Here is a 13,583-nt window from a genome sequence, read left to right as displayed (position 1 = left end):
CTCCAGACACTCTCCTTTCTGCCCCACTAAGCGTCAGCAGCCCTGTCTCCTTGTGGCAGTCAGGGTTGATAACATCCTGCCACCATCACAAGCCCATTTTTGCCTTCTGCACCGCTGGTATAGAGATCCAAAAGTGATCAGTGGCAGTTATAGCTTCAGGCTACATGGAACCCTCCTGTGTCCTTTGATGAAGAGCTTACCCCTCCCTGGGAACTATGGCTTCTTTCCAACAGAGCCTAAAGTTATAGGAACACAAATCACAACTTTTGCAAGTGAGACACTGGAAATGATGGTAAGAGGGGCCACTTCTCCTTCTACACTTGTGTTCCTGGACCGCTGTATTCCAACTGGTGGAGACAGAGCACCACATCACAGCCATTGGTTCAATATACATTGTACAGGACAGCACAGTACAGGAATACACAACCTCCGGGGCCGCACTCAACCCCACAAGGAGTCATCCCCAGGCTACCACCCTCACTAAGACTTTCAGGCCAGGTGCTTTCAGGTGACACATTCTATAGGAGGCCCAATGCATCTCATGGGAATGTGCCCATTGACACACCTTCTCCATCATGATATGGGGCTGTTAGAGTGAGGCATTAGCCCATTAGATTGTCAGGAAATCAGGCACACCTTCAGCTCTGTGCTGGTCCTGGCAGAGGCCCTGTAAGCTGGGAAGGCAAACCCATACCCACAGCTAGTTTAAGTTCCTATGAGGAAGAATCACTCCCCTCCAGTTTAGAAGGGATCTGATGCAATCAACTTGCTTGATCTTCTTGAGGGATGGAGCGGCACTGGGGACTCTGTTGGTGACAAGTTAGATAATCAGCAGAGGCAGCAGCTAGAACAGCCTTGGTGAGCGGCAGCCCATGCCGTTGGGCCAGTGCAGAGCCTCCATCCCTGACACTATGACTACTCCATTCATGGATCCATTGCTCCAGCACCGGGGTGGCTAAAGACAGAGGTCGGTTGACATCCGCCAGAGAAGTCATCCCATCCACGAGGCTGTTGAGTACTTCCTCTGAGGTCAATGCTTCCTAATGAACACTATGTGAGACTTAAATGTCTTCACTTGTTGCCCACCCCGGGAGGCCCATCTGCATGCCTCTTCCTTCATCTTCCCATGGTTCTTCTTTCAGGCCCCTGACCAGCCAACCAGTGATTCACTGCTGCTCAGAAAAGAAGTGTCTACCTCTACATTCGACCACTTCTCACTCCATCAAATGCTCACAACCAAAATCTCTGCCCAGAGCTCTGCCCACTAGGAGGATTTTCCTTCTCTACTGCCTTTTAGGGCCACCACTGCCTAGGGCTTTAGAGTGGCAACAGTCCACTTTCGGCTCACATCAGCCTACCCATACATGAAGCAGGCCAAGATGTTTTCTTTCCCTATCATCTGGTCATAGGGAAGCCCCCATGAGGCCTTAAGTGTGAGCTGCAGGAGAGGCATCAGTGCAACAGATTACATGACATGGGCCACCTCTGAGCCACCTGCTTGTGTAACTCATTTGAGCCTGTTGGACTTCCTCAGGCCTGAATGTACCATTTCCATCATACGATGGGTTACTACTATGCCTGCCTGACCTTATTATGACTTGATGGACCTAACAATACCCAACTCATGATAGGCAGCTCCTGTCTCATAATCACTTGGTGTCTGTCCCCTGGTCAGCATCTAATGGGGCCCACTGATCCATCCTGAGTTGCTTTTTGAATGAATAATTCCTTGATGCAGAAGGCATGGCCTAGCTAGAGGACTGTGCCATGCATCTCCTACTGGGGCTTGCCAGACACTCCGCCCAGCATCCCTATCTCATGAGATGTCTCTAACCGTATAGCCAAGTGGCAGAGCAACTTGTCCTGCAGCCTGGTCCTAATGCAGAGGCCTCTTTTCCGAAGGGCCTCACTTGAAGTTGCTAGACTTCTAACTACCTGATCGATGGATTGGTGTAGTATTCTCAGTGTGGCATACACTGCCTCCAAAATCCAAAGGACCCATAAAACATGCGTATCTTGCTTATCAATGAGGAGTATAAGGTGTGATAACTTGTTCTTTACCTCAGAAGGGATGTCCCAGCATGCTCAAGACCTAGACCCCCTAAAACCTTCACCTATGTAGTAGGCTCCTGAATCTTTGTAGACTTTATCTCCTCATCCTCTGGCACATACGTGTCTTATTAAGACATTCAGTGTAACCCCATATTTCTGCTTACGAGGCCCAATTAGCATGATATCATCAATATAGTAGACAAGAGTGATGCTCTGAAGTTAAGTCAAGATGACCGAGGTCTTTGCAGACTACACTGTGACCGAGAGTGGAAGAGTTATCATGGTCTTGGGGCATGACCATGAATGAATGACTGCTCTTCCTGTATACACCTGAAATGCTCTTGGTTCCCTTACTAATGGGGATTGAAAAGAACACACTGACAGATCCAACATGATCTAGCATGATCCAAATGGTTTTTGCAGATACTAATACAGGTAGACTAAATGGGGGATAAAATGGGAGCCACCACCCCTGTATCCTTTAAGTCTTTAAGGGAGACATTAATTTCTGAGACCAAATAAATTGCCAACCTACAGATTCAGGAACTAAATAAGCGGTTCTAGTTTTAAGCTACTAAATTTGGGACACAGTTGTCATGTAGCAAAAGCCGCATTGGATATGCAGGCTGGGAATATAGAAGAGAGATCTGAACAGGGTATAGAGATTTAGGAGTCAGAAGATGGTAACTGAAGCCAAGGCAGTAGGTGAGTCTATACTGAGAAATCCTGTAGAGTAAGAACAGCGTGAGACCCCCAAAGTCAACATTGCCAAACTAAGTTCAGTAATTCCTATCTCAGAAAATGGCACCACCAGCTACCCAGGCACCCAAACTGGGTACATCATGCCTTTCATGACCTGACCTCACCAACCTCATCTCTCTCCTTCAGGCGCCTTATACTCCAGCAAAACAGACGTTCTGATGCTCCTCACATGTGCTATGCTCTCTTTCCAACACCATGCCTTTGCCTATGCACTTTCTTCTATCAAGAATATCCTCTCCAGCCCCTTCCTCATATATTTACCTGCCATTTCAACCTCATATGTCACTACTTCTGGGCAGCCTTCCCTAACCATCCCCGACGAGATGTTAGATCCTCCTCATCCCATATCATGGAGCACACATCATGGAGATGATTGCTTTATCTCCGCCAGCCCTTCACATCCTCCCCACCTGCCTCTGTGACCCTGAAGGGCGTGGACTGTGCCTTTACGTTTATTTATAATCAAGAACTTAGAGCGTCTCTCTGGAAACAAATGAATCTAAGCAGGGTCCTGCTTGGCGTGAGGAGATTTCAGAATGGCCAGTCTGAGGGAATGACAAGTCTGATTATTTTTTCTCTCTTCTTTCTATAGACTGTATAGCAATCACTGTTGATGGCTAATGTAACACTCATCCTCAAACCACTTTTCCTTTGCCCCCTTAACTACAGAGGTGGGAAAACCTAAATTGTTTTCTCAGGCTCCTTTATATTTAGTGTAGCCAGTATGGTGAAGCAAAGGTCTGCTAGAGGCTTCTGGGAAAGCTTCTGATTTTCTGATCAAAGGGACACATTAGCTGGCCTCACCCCTATCTCCATCTTCCTGCCGGGAATATAGATGTGATGCCTGAAACTTCGTCAGCCACCTTGCCATGAGGCAACCAGCCACTACACTAAGGGGGGCAGAGCGAAAAGCCTCCATGAGTCTGAGCCTCTGATGGCATCTTAGAAGCACTGCCCCAGCCTTGGGCTGCCCGCCTCCAGACCTCTCCTCGTGTGAGATAATTAAGTGATCTGATTGTTTAAGACACTGCTTGTCAGGTATTCTGTGGCAGAGCAGAAAGCAGTCCTAACAGAGAATATACACAGAGCAGCAGGAACTAACTGTCAGAAGAGGGCTCTGAGTCAAGGTCGTGCTGGGACCAGTGTTAAAGATAAACCTATCAATTAAGGAATACAGAGGGTTGTTGTTCTTCAATTCAGCTCCTGGTTCTGTGGGGGAGACTTGGAAACAAGAGATGTAGCCTCTGTTCTTAAAGTGTTTATAGTCAAGTGGGAGGCAGTCTGATGAAATACCACAGTGAACAGCATGCAGTCGAGAGCTGGATTTTTATAAAGCTTGGAGGAGAAGAGGCTCAGCGAAGGGGAAGTGGCTCAGAAGGGGAAGGTTTCCTGGAGGCTGAGGGGCTTGAGCCTCAGAAGATGAATGGGATTTGGTGGCATATCATTAGCCCATTCATGACCTCTGCCATGGGGCCAGAGGATGCTGTAGTAGGTAACCTGCTGACAGGCCCCCCGGGCGCAGTAGAGACTCATTAAGTCTTGATGCCCTTCTGATTCTCCATACCAGGTGGTTTAGGAGGATATTTTTCTCCCTCTCAGATTCATTTATTCAACACATAATTTTTGAGCCTTTACTATGGATGAGGAACAGCCTCAGGTGCTACAGATACAACTGTGAGCAGCACACACACAGTACCTGACCTTGGAGAGCTTCTATTCCAATGAGGGAGGTAACAAATGAAAGGAAAGCTCAGGGCTGGAGGGGGCGGGACTAACAAACAGCCCTGGGCAGCTCCCTTTAGGCCTCTGCCTTCCCAGATTGGTTACACGTCTGGGATCTTGCGGCCCAAGGGACTCATTAGCCAACCCTGCTTTCTGGAGGAAGTACGGTCCTGGGAGGACACCCGCCAAGGGTGCTGTGCTCAGCCTCGGTGCCCAGGCCAACCCCATGTTGCTGCAGCCTGCAAGCCACTGCCATCCCTTTCTTTTCTTTCTTTCTTTTCTTTTTTTTTTTTGGCCAGAACTATCTTATTTATTATAAAGATACACTGTGAAGAACAGACCTGACTGTACACTGAAGCCTGGAATGGTACATGTCAGAACGTACAGTACTATACGTAAAAGTGCCATTCCTTTCCGCCCAGCCAGGCTAATCACCCTGCACCACCGCCCCACCTCCCTTTCTGCATCACATGTACAGCGTGTGCAGAAGCTCAACTTCATACTCCCTCATTCTTCCTGACGGGCTGTGCCATCGCCCCAGCCAACACACTCTGGCCACACCATCCTGCTCCGTGGGGGAAAGCAGCGATCTCTCATCCTAAGGTGCCCATCACTTCCTCTTCTCCCTGGGAAGCCCTCCTCCTCATCCAGAGCTGAGTGATCACACCGTTGATCATCCCAAACTGGGCCCCAGTGAAGAGGGAAACGGGGCACCATTGATAATCACAACAGACAACAGGCAAACCAAGGCCTGTGTGGTCTCCTATCCAGAGCCCAACACTACGGTCTGATGCTCCAGACAGCCTCTTCATCTGTTACCTCACCATTTCCCAAACTGTGTTCTGTGGAATACCTGGGAGATATCAATAGGGCTTCACAAACACAAAAAGAAACTAAAAATTCCACACTGAAATGATTTTGAGAAACTCTTGAGTTAACCCAAGATTAATATGTATTGGTAAGAATATTGCATGTCATGTCTCCCAAGCCCACTTGACCATGGAATCCTTCTGCAAAGAGCATCTCATGGAAGAAACATATTTTGAGAAATACTGTTCTAGGAAAATGGAATTGTTCCCAGAGTTTGTCTTATCTCTGTCCTAGTGTTTAGTATTAAGATATGAACATCAGGGCTTCCCTGGTGGCACAGTGGTTGAGAGTCTGCCTGCCGATGCAGGGGACACAGGTTCGTGCCCCGGTCCAGGAAGATCCCACATGCCGCGGAGCGGCTGGGCCCGTGAGCCATGGCCGCTGAGCCTGCGCGTCCGGAGCCTGTGCTCCACAACGGGAGAGGCCACAACAGTGAGAGGCCCCCGTACTGCAAAAAAAAAAAAAAAGATATGAACATCAGGATGGAGACAGGCTTATACCCAGCTGGGTGCCATTTTGCACCAGGATGCTTTTGGTTGCAAGTGACAGATATCAGTAGACATTGTAGTTTATCACTCTCATAGAAACAACTCCTGAGTTAAGCACTTCCAGCCCAGCCATCGCCTCAAGGTCCCAGGTGTTTTCTATTTCTTCTCCCTGCCATCTTCAGCATGTCGTTTACTTCTCCTTGTGGTCAGGGGATGGCTACAGCAACTCCAAGCATAGCATATAGAAACAAAGACATCCAGCAAAACGGGCGTGTCCTCCCACATATGCCTTTACCATTTATTCTTAGCAAAGAGAAAGTTTTCCAGATGCCCCCTCTCTCTCTCACTCTCTCTCTCTCTCTCTCTCTCTCTCTCTCTCTCTCTCTCTCACACACACACACACACACACACACACACAGATACCTGTAGAAGTCTCCTGCTCAGGTCTCAGTGGCTAAGCAGGGTGACCAACCAACCCAGTCTGCCCAGGACTGACGTGTTTCCTGGGAATCAGCACTACTAGTGCTAAAACCAGGACATTCCTGGGCAACGTGAATGAGTTCATAACTGGGTAGGAATGGACCCTATGACTGCCTAAATCAGTCCTTGGATAGGGGAGTGGACTTACCATGATTGGTTTAGACTAATCAGGATTTACACCCTGAGACAAGAGAGGGAGCCAGCTTTCCTGAATGTAGAATGATGAACACTCAAATAAAACCTACTTCCTTACAGTGAGGAAGAGGGGAAAGGCTGTTGGGGAGACCATCAGCAGGGCTGCCTTTTCTCTGAAATGAGATACAGCAATAATTCTCTCCTCATGACGCTGTAGTAAGGATTAGATATTGAACAGAATGACACATGACAGTGCCTTACATAGAGAACCAATAATAGCATATTTTTATTAAGCACTTACTGTGTGCCAAGCACTGTGCTAAAGGCATTACATGTGTTGTCACCATACCCATACAACATTCTAGGAGATACAGATGTATTATTGATAAATCCCATTTTACAGAGGTTCCTGAGACACAAAGAGTTTAAGTGACTTGCCTAAGGTCATACAACTAGAAAGCTGTAGAGCCAGGCCTCAAAGCCAAGTCTGTCTAATACCATAATGGCCATCTTAATCTCTCTACCCCACCTCCTCGCAGAATTGTGCACCAAATGTTAATTCCCTTCCCTTTAATCTCCAGCACCTGGCACAGGGCCCAGCATACAGCAAGCACATTTTTTTTTGATTGATTGATTGATTTTTGGTTGAGTTGGGTCTTTGTTGCTGTGTGCAGGCTTTCTCTAGTTGCAGGGAGCAGGGGCTACTCTACGTTGCGGTGCACAGGCTTCACATTACGGTGGCTTCTCTTGATGCAGAGCACAGCCTCTAGGTGCGTGGGCTTCAGTAGTTGTAGCACGCGGGCTTCAGTAGCTGTGGCTCACAGGCTCTAGAGCGCAGGCTCAGTAGTTGTGGCGCATGGGCTTTTTTGCTCCACAGCATGTGGGACCTTCCCGGACCAGGGCTCAAACCCGAGTCTCCTGCATTGGCAGGCGGATTCTGAACCACTGCGCCACCAGGGAAGCCCAGCAACTGCTCATTAAATAACTTTTGAATGAGTAGATGGTAACAGCTGACATCCCTCAACCATCGGGTTTAACAAAGGACTTTTGCCTGAATTTAGGATTTTCTCCTTCAAATCTGATCCTCTTTCAGGGATCCTTCTCCCAGCAAATGGCACCACCATCTATCTCTTTGCACAGCCAGAAAAGTAGGGTAACCATCAACCCATCTCTCTCCCTCCCACACATCATATCCAACCCATCACCAAGGCTGTCTCTCAAATCTGTGCATTTCTTTCCATCTTCCGTGACCGTGACCCGTGTTACTATCACATTCTCACCTGAACCACTGCAAGAGCTCCCTCACTGTTCTGTCCACAGCACTGAAGCCATCCTAAGGGCTCTTACCTGTGCTGCAGCCAGAGTGGGTGTCTCCATTTCTGACCAGGTAGCGTGCCTACTGAAAACCCTTCATGTTAATTCCTTTGGGGATAAAGCCCAAACTCTCTAACACAGCCTGGCCTCTGCCTGCCTCCTGCGCCTCTTCTTACACACGATCCCCTCTCCCTCTCATACTCTCCCAGCCACACCCTCCACTGACCTTGCTGAAGTCCCTTCTTCTTCTTGTGCTTCCTCCAGCCACGGGGCCTCTCCACACAAGCTGTTCCCTCCCCTCTTTTCCTAGTTAACTCTTACCACCTGATGTCTTAGCCCCACCTCCCTCCTTTTGTTAAGACTCCACTGACCACCATGACCAGGTCAAATCCCCTTGTCAAAGGCTCTTGTAGCAACATCTACTTTTCCTTAATGGCCCAACGGGCATTGTTACAGTTCTACATTTGCTTGTGAGTTTGTTATGTTACCTACTCGGGTCCTTGGACTCGTTAATCAATAGAAATTGATAAGAAGCCAGATGAGGAATTCAAGCAAGGCTTTACTGGGACTCGTGCTGAGGCACAAGGGAACGAAAGCAAGTAACAGGTGCCCTTGCTCGCTCCCGAGGAGGGAGGGCTGGTCCCTTACATGGGGTGAGGGTAGCGGCAGATTAGTGGGTCAGGCCAGAGGGGCGGCTTAGGTGGTCTGCCCACCCCCTTGGTGGTGCTGTGTGCAGGGATCATGCGCAGCCCCGAGCTTTTGCTCCTGGCACCTCCCAACTGGCAGTTGGTTTGTGGCCTTTTTGTACCCTGTTGGTTCTAATTGCCTCAACTACGCATGCGTGTAGTTACTTCTAGTCTTTATGTTTTCTTTGTATTCTGTTGCTTGAAGAGACGTTTATCCAGGTGCAAGCACTGCAGTAAAGGGTCCCAGGCCCCAGCCTATCCCAGTTTGATTGTTTATCCCTCTACAAGCTTGTTGGCCTGTTTCGTTGATCTCTCTGCAGCCTTTCCAATGCCCAGCCAGGGACGGCACATAGTATGTTTTCAACAAATGTGTGTTTAATTAATTAACTAGTTGATTAATGAATAATGTTTCACCCAGGTTACTGTGAGCTCCCTCGGGGCAGGGACCTGCCTTAAATTTCTGCACCAACACCACCCCCCAGCACAGCACATGACTGGGCCTGGGGAAGTGTGTACTGACCACTCTGAGTGATGGTGGCCACATGGTTGATGGGGATGGGAGTGTTTGTCAGAAACAACCTGGAAGGGAGTGAGGCAAGCAGGAGAGGAAAGGGGAAAGAACTGAGGACAGATGTGGTCTAAGGGGACCCTAGCCTCAGCCTGGTGGGGAAGGAGGTTCTGGAGCATAAATCATGGGTTGTATTGCAGAGCTGTCCCATTTTGAGGCAAGACGGCTAGGCTTTTGTGTGTATGTCCCAGATGGTCTTCAGTGATTAGGTGTCCTGCCAGCTGGCCCCAAGACACCAAAGCTTGAAAATGATGATCAGTTATTTCCCCTCCTCCCTCCAATCCATCTGTGCCCTGTGAGCTGAAGTACCCTGCCCCCTGCCTCACCCACTGTGTTGTTTCCTTGGGCTGCTGTAACAAAATACCGCAAGCTGGGAGGCTTCGAACAAAAGAAATGTATTCTCTCGGGGCTCTGGAGGATAGAAGTCTGAAATCACAGGGGTGGCAGGACCGTGCTCTCTCTGAAGGCTCTAGGGGAGGATCTTCCTTGACCCTCTCCTAGCTTCTGTGGTTGCTGGCAATCCTTGTCGTTGCTTGGCTATGGCAGCATCACTCCAATCTCTGCCTCTGTTTTCACGTGGCCATTTTCCTGTGTGTCTCTATGTCCAAATTTCCTTCTTCTCATAAGGACCTCAACTTAACGACATCTGCAAAGACCCTATCTCCAAATAAGGTCATATTCACAGGTACCGAGGGATGGGATGGGACTTGAATATATCTTTTTAAAAAATATTTATTTCTTTTTCTTTCTTTCTTTGGCTGCATTGGGTCTTAGTTGCGGCACGCAGGATCTCTGTTCAGGCACGTGGGATCTTTCTTTGCGGCAGCCGGGCTCCTCTCTAGTTGTGGCATACAGGCTCCAGAGTAGTTTGCAACACGCAGGCTTAGTTGCTCTGCAGCATGTGGGATCTTAGTTCCCCAATCAGGGATTGAACCTGTGTCCCCTGCATTGGAAGGCAGATTCTTTACCACTGGACCACCAGGGAAGTCCAGGGCCTTTAATGTATCTTTTGGGGGACACAATTCAATACACTAACCCAGAATGCCACAGTTACCTCTTTCAAACTGTTGAACCTGCCCTTTCTGTATCTGAGACTGAAGCTTTCTTCCTGGGACCACTCCCCTGACCCCTCAGCTTTTGCCAAAAATGAAGTAATGCTCCTCATTCCCAGAAATGCACCCTGATAGAGCCCTGCAATTCCACAGCTGGCAGCTTTGACAGTGGCCAAAGGCTCTCCTGCCTTTTCTCATTTAATCCTCACAACAGCCTCAAGAAGATTTACCATTCTTCCCATTTTATAGACGAGGAAATTGAGACTCAGGGAAGGTAAGTGCCTCACACACAGTCTCACAGCAGGGAACTGGCAGAGCAGAGACTTGATCCAGGTCTTCCTGATGGCAGACACCACATCCTTCACCACCGCACTCTTCCGCCTAGCTTCTTCCCTTAGTGGTACATCTGCCAGCCGCCAAGAGGGTCCAGGTAAACCCATCCAGCAACTTAGAAGAGTGTCATGAGAAAACTGCTAAGAGACAAGAAAGAACACAGAATTGGGGGCCTGGGTTTGGTTGTTAAGAGGACCTAGGGATAAGGAGTCACAGGTCACATGAAGAGATGGAAACAAGATGTAGTTTGGGGTGACATTTCTTTAGGGAGGAATTTTCCATTGGTGATAGTTTTAAATTCATTTGATGATTGATATAATATAAATTCAGTTATTTTTCTCTGTCCTACTTTCATAGGCCTACTCCTGGTGAATATCCTGAAGCCTGCCGGTGTTCTGGAAGCCAGTTTGTTGTTTTTGTTTGTTAGTTTGTTTTTGCGGTACGCGGGCCTCTCACTGTTGTGGCCTCTCCCGTTGCGCAGCACAGGCTCCGGACGCGCAGGCTCAGCGGCCATGGCTCACAGGCCCAGCCGCTCCGTGGCAGGGGATCTTCCCGGACCGGGGCAGAAACCCGTGTCCCCTGCCTCGGCAGGCGGACTCTCAGCCACCAGGGAAGCCCAGGGAGCTCACATTTTATTGGGGAAGATGGACAATCACAACTAATGAGATCAGTGCTTCAAGAGAACTGTCAGTTGAGGTTCTTGGCTGTCTACACCACAATCCATACAGGTTTAAGCAGAAGGAGAAGAGAATCAGGCTCAGTGCTACACAGTTAAAGGTCAGGGCCAAAGCAGTCAGCCAAAACACCCATCCACACCAGGGGAATTCTCTAGTGGAAATATCACCACCCTGCCACCTGTTGCTTGGCTGTGTGGTGAGGTGATGGCTGTTAAAAACTCCTCCACGGATGCCCCTAGAACACCCAGACACCCCCATCACAGATGCTTTCCAGGTGATCTTATCTATCTGCATGCAGACATCAGTGCCCATCATTTCCTTCCACTTCCATGTCTTATCAGGAACACCCTGTGAATTACCTGGTGGTCCAGTGGTTAGGACACTGTGCTTTCACTGCCGAGGGCCCAGGTTCAATCCATGCTCAGGGAACTAAGATCCCACAAGCCACACAGAGTGGCCAAAAAAAAAAGAGAACGGAACACCTTCTATGTGGAACCCAGGTTACACGTGAAACCCACGTGGAATGTGGGAAATGTTACTTTCGTTTTCCAGCTTCTATAACACAGGAAAGCAATCCAGAAGGGACTGGGCAACTGGATGTTTGTATCTGAAATTCAGAAAAGATATACAGACCAGTGAGCTGGGACAGATCACAGAAGGTTCCCCCAGGTGCAAAGATTGGTGAGAATGGTGACTCAGAACAGGTACAAGGGTTCTTCCACTTTGGTTCACCACTGAAACAGCAAATGAGCTGATAGAGATAGAAACAGAAGTGTGACGGTTGCTCCCTGATGCCTTCCTACCTCCACATACAGGTGCACTTGAAGCCTAATGGTCAAAGGAAAGAGTAAGCAACCTGCCAGGGCAGGGGAACCTGTCTGCCTGTTGGCCCTTCTTTATTCTGTTGGGCTAGAACTCAGCACTCAGGGATCTACTTACTATCATGAAGGGAATTCCCTTCGATGGTAAATCCAGACTTCTATTCTGATATGTAGAAGTTCTAAACAATTAAATACTGAACTGTTCTGCATTAAAATGTGTTGACTAAGAGGTAAAATTTAGAGAGACAGAGAGAAAGTACTTTTTCCCTCTTATCAGCCACCCAACAAAGTGGAAAGTCTTGATTCCAGGTAGGGATGTCTGGTCAGGGACAGATCCTCAGTTATAGATCAGGAGCTAAAGAGAGAGACCACCACTGGTGACCCTTCTCTCCTAAGGAGAGGTGTGAATTTGAACCCCAAGGATGAGAACCTAGTGGTTGATCACAAATATTTTCCCCACCTCTGCATCATTTCTTTCTTGTTATCCCAGGATTTCAGTAAAATTTTGTAGGATGTTCTTAGCATGCATTGAATTATGAGAAATGACTTATCTACACTTGATGAAGATTGAATTGAGAAGAGGGAAAATCATCACAGATTCAAGACACATTATGATTCTAAAGCAGGCTAAATACAAAGAAAACCATATCTAAGCATATAGCAATAAAACTGCTGAAAACCACAAAGATAAAATCCTAAAAGCAGCCAGAGAAAGAGATGCATTACTTTTGAAGTCACAATAATAAGACTGATAGCTGACTTCTCATCAGAAACAATGAAAGTCAAAAAGAGAATAGAATGTTATCTTCAAAGTGCTATAAGAAAATACTTCCCTAACCTAGAATTCAATAGCTGCAAAAACATCCTTCAAGAAGAAAGGAAAAACAAAGACATTTTCAAACTAACAAAAACCAGGGTAATTCATCATCAGCAGACCTGCTATAAAAGGAATACTGAAAGAGTGTTCATAGATAAAAAGGAATGGTCCTAGATGGAAGCTAGAAGATATGCATCAACAATAGAAGTAAAGATATTCATACAATGAAATACACAAAATATATACATATACAAGAATAGTCATATGGTCATTGTTTCTAGTAGCTAAAACATTAATATCCAAATGTCTGTCAACATTCCTACATGGTGTACTATACTGCAATGAAAGTTATAAAATAGACTTACACTCCCATCAAAGATGGAGTAATAAAGACCAAATTTACCCTCCTACCTGAAATAACAACAACAAAATGACAAAATGTAGGAAATAAAGGTTTTCAAGGCATTGGTTATCAGGCAATGTTTGGGATCTTAAGAGGCAGAGAACACATGTAAACCCTACCATTGCCCACACTACCTGGAGAGAGTTTCCAGGCCACCATGCAGGCAGGATGAACCAGATGAAGCCTGGAAAGCCCCCTGGGTTGAGGAGATGGAGCTGTGAGTCTGAAGAGGCTAGTTGGCTAGAGTTTACAGGGCAGAGTGCCAGAGATGAAAGAGCTGCAGAGAGAGAGAATTCTGGAGATTTTCAGAGGGTCTCCCTCATTGTTCAGCTGAGTTTTGATCAATGCATGCATTGGAGTCCTGACTCTGCCACTTTCTGTCAATCATCACACCTGTTTTGAG

This window comes from Phocoena sinus, chromosome 8, assembly GCF_008692025.1.
Source record: "Phocoena sinus isolate mPhoSin1 chromosome 8, mPhoSin1.pri, whole genome shotgun sequence".
In the NCBI taxonomy this organism is placed as follows: Eukaryota; Metazoa; Chordata; class Mammalia; order Artiodactyla; family Phocoenidae; genus Phocoena; species Phocoena sinus.
This window is presented reverse-complemented; position numbering follows the sequence as displayed.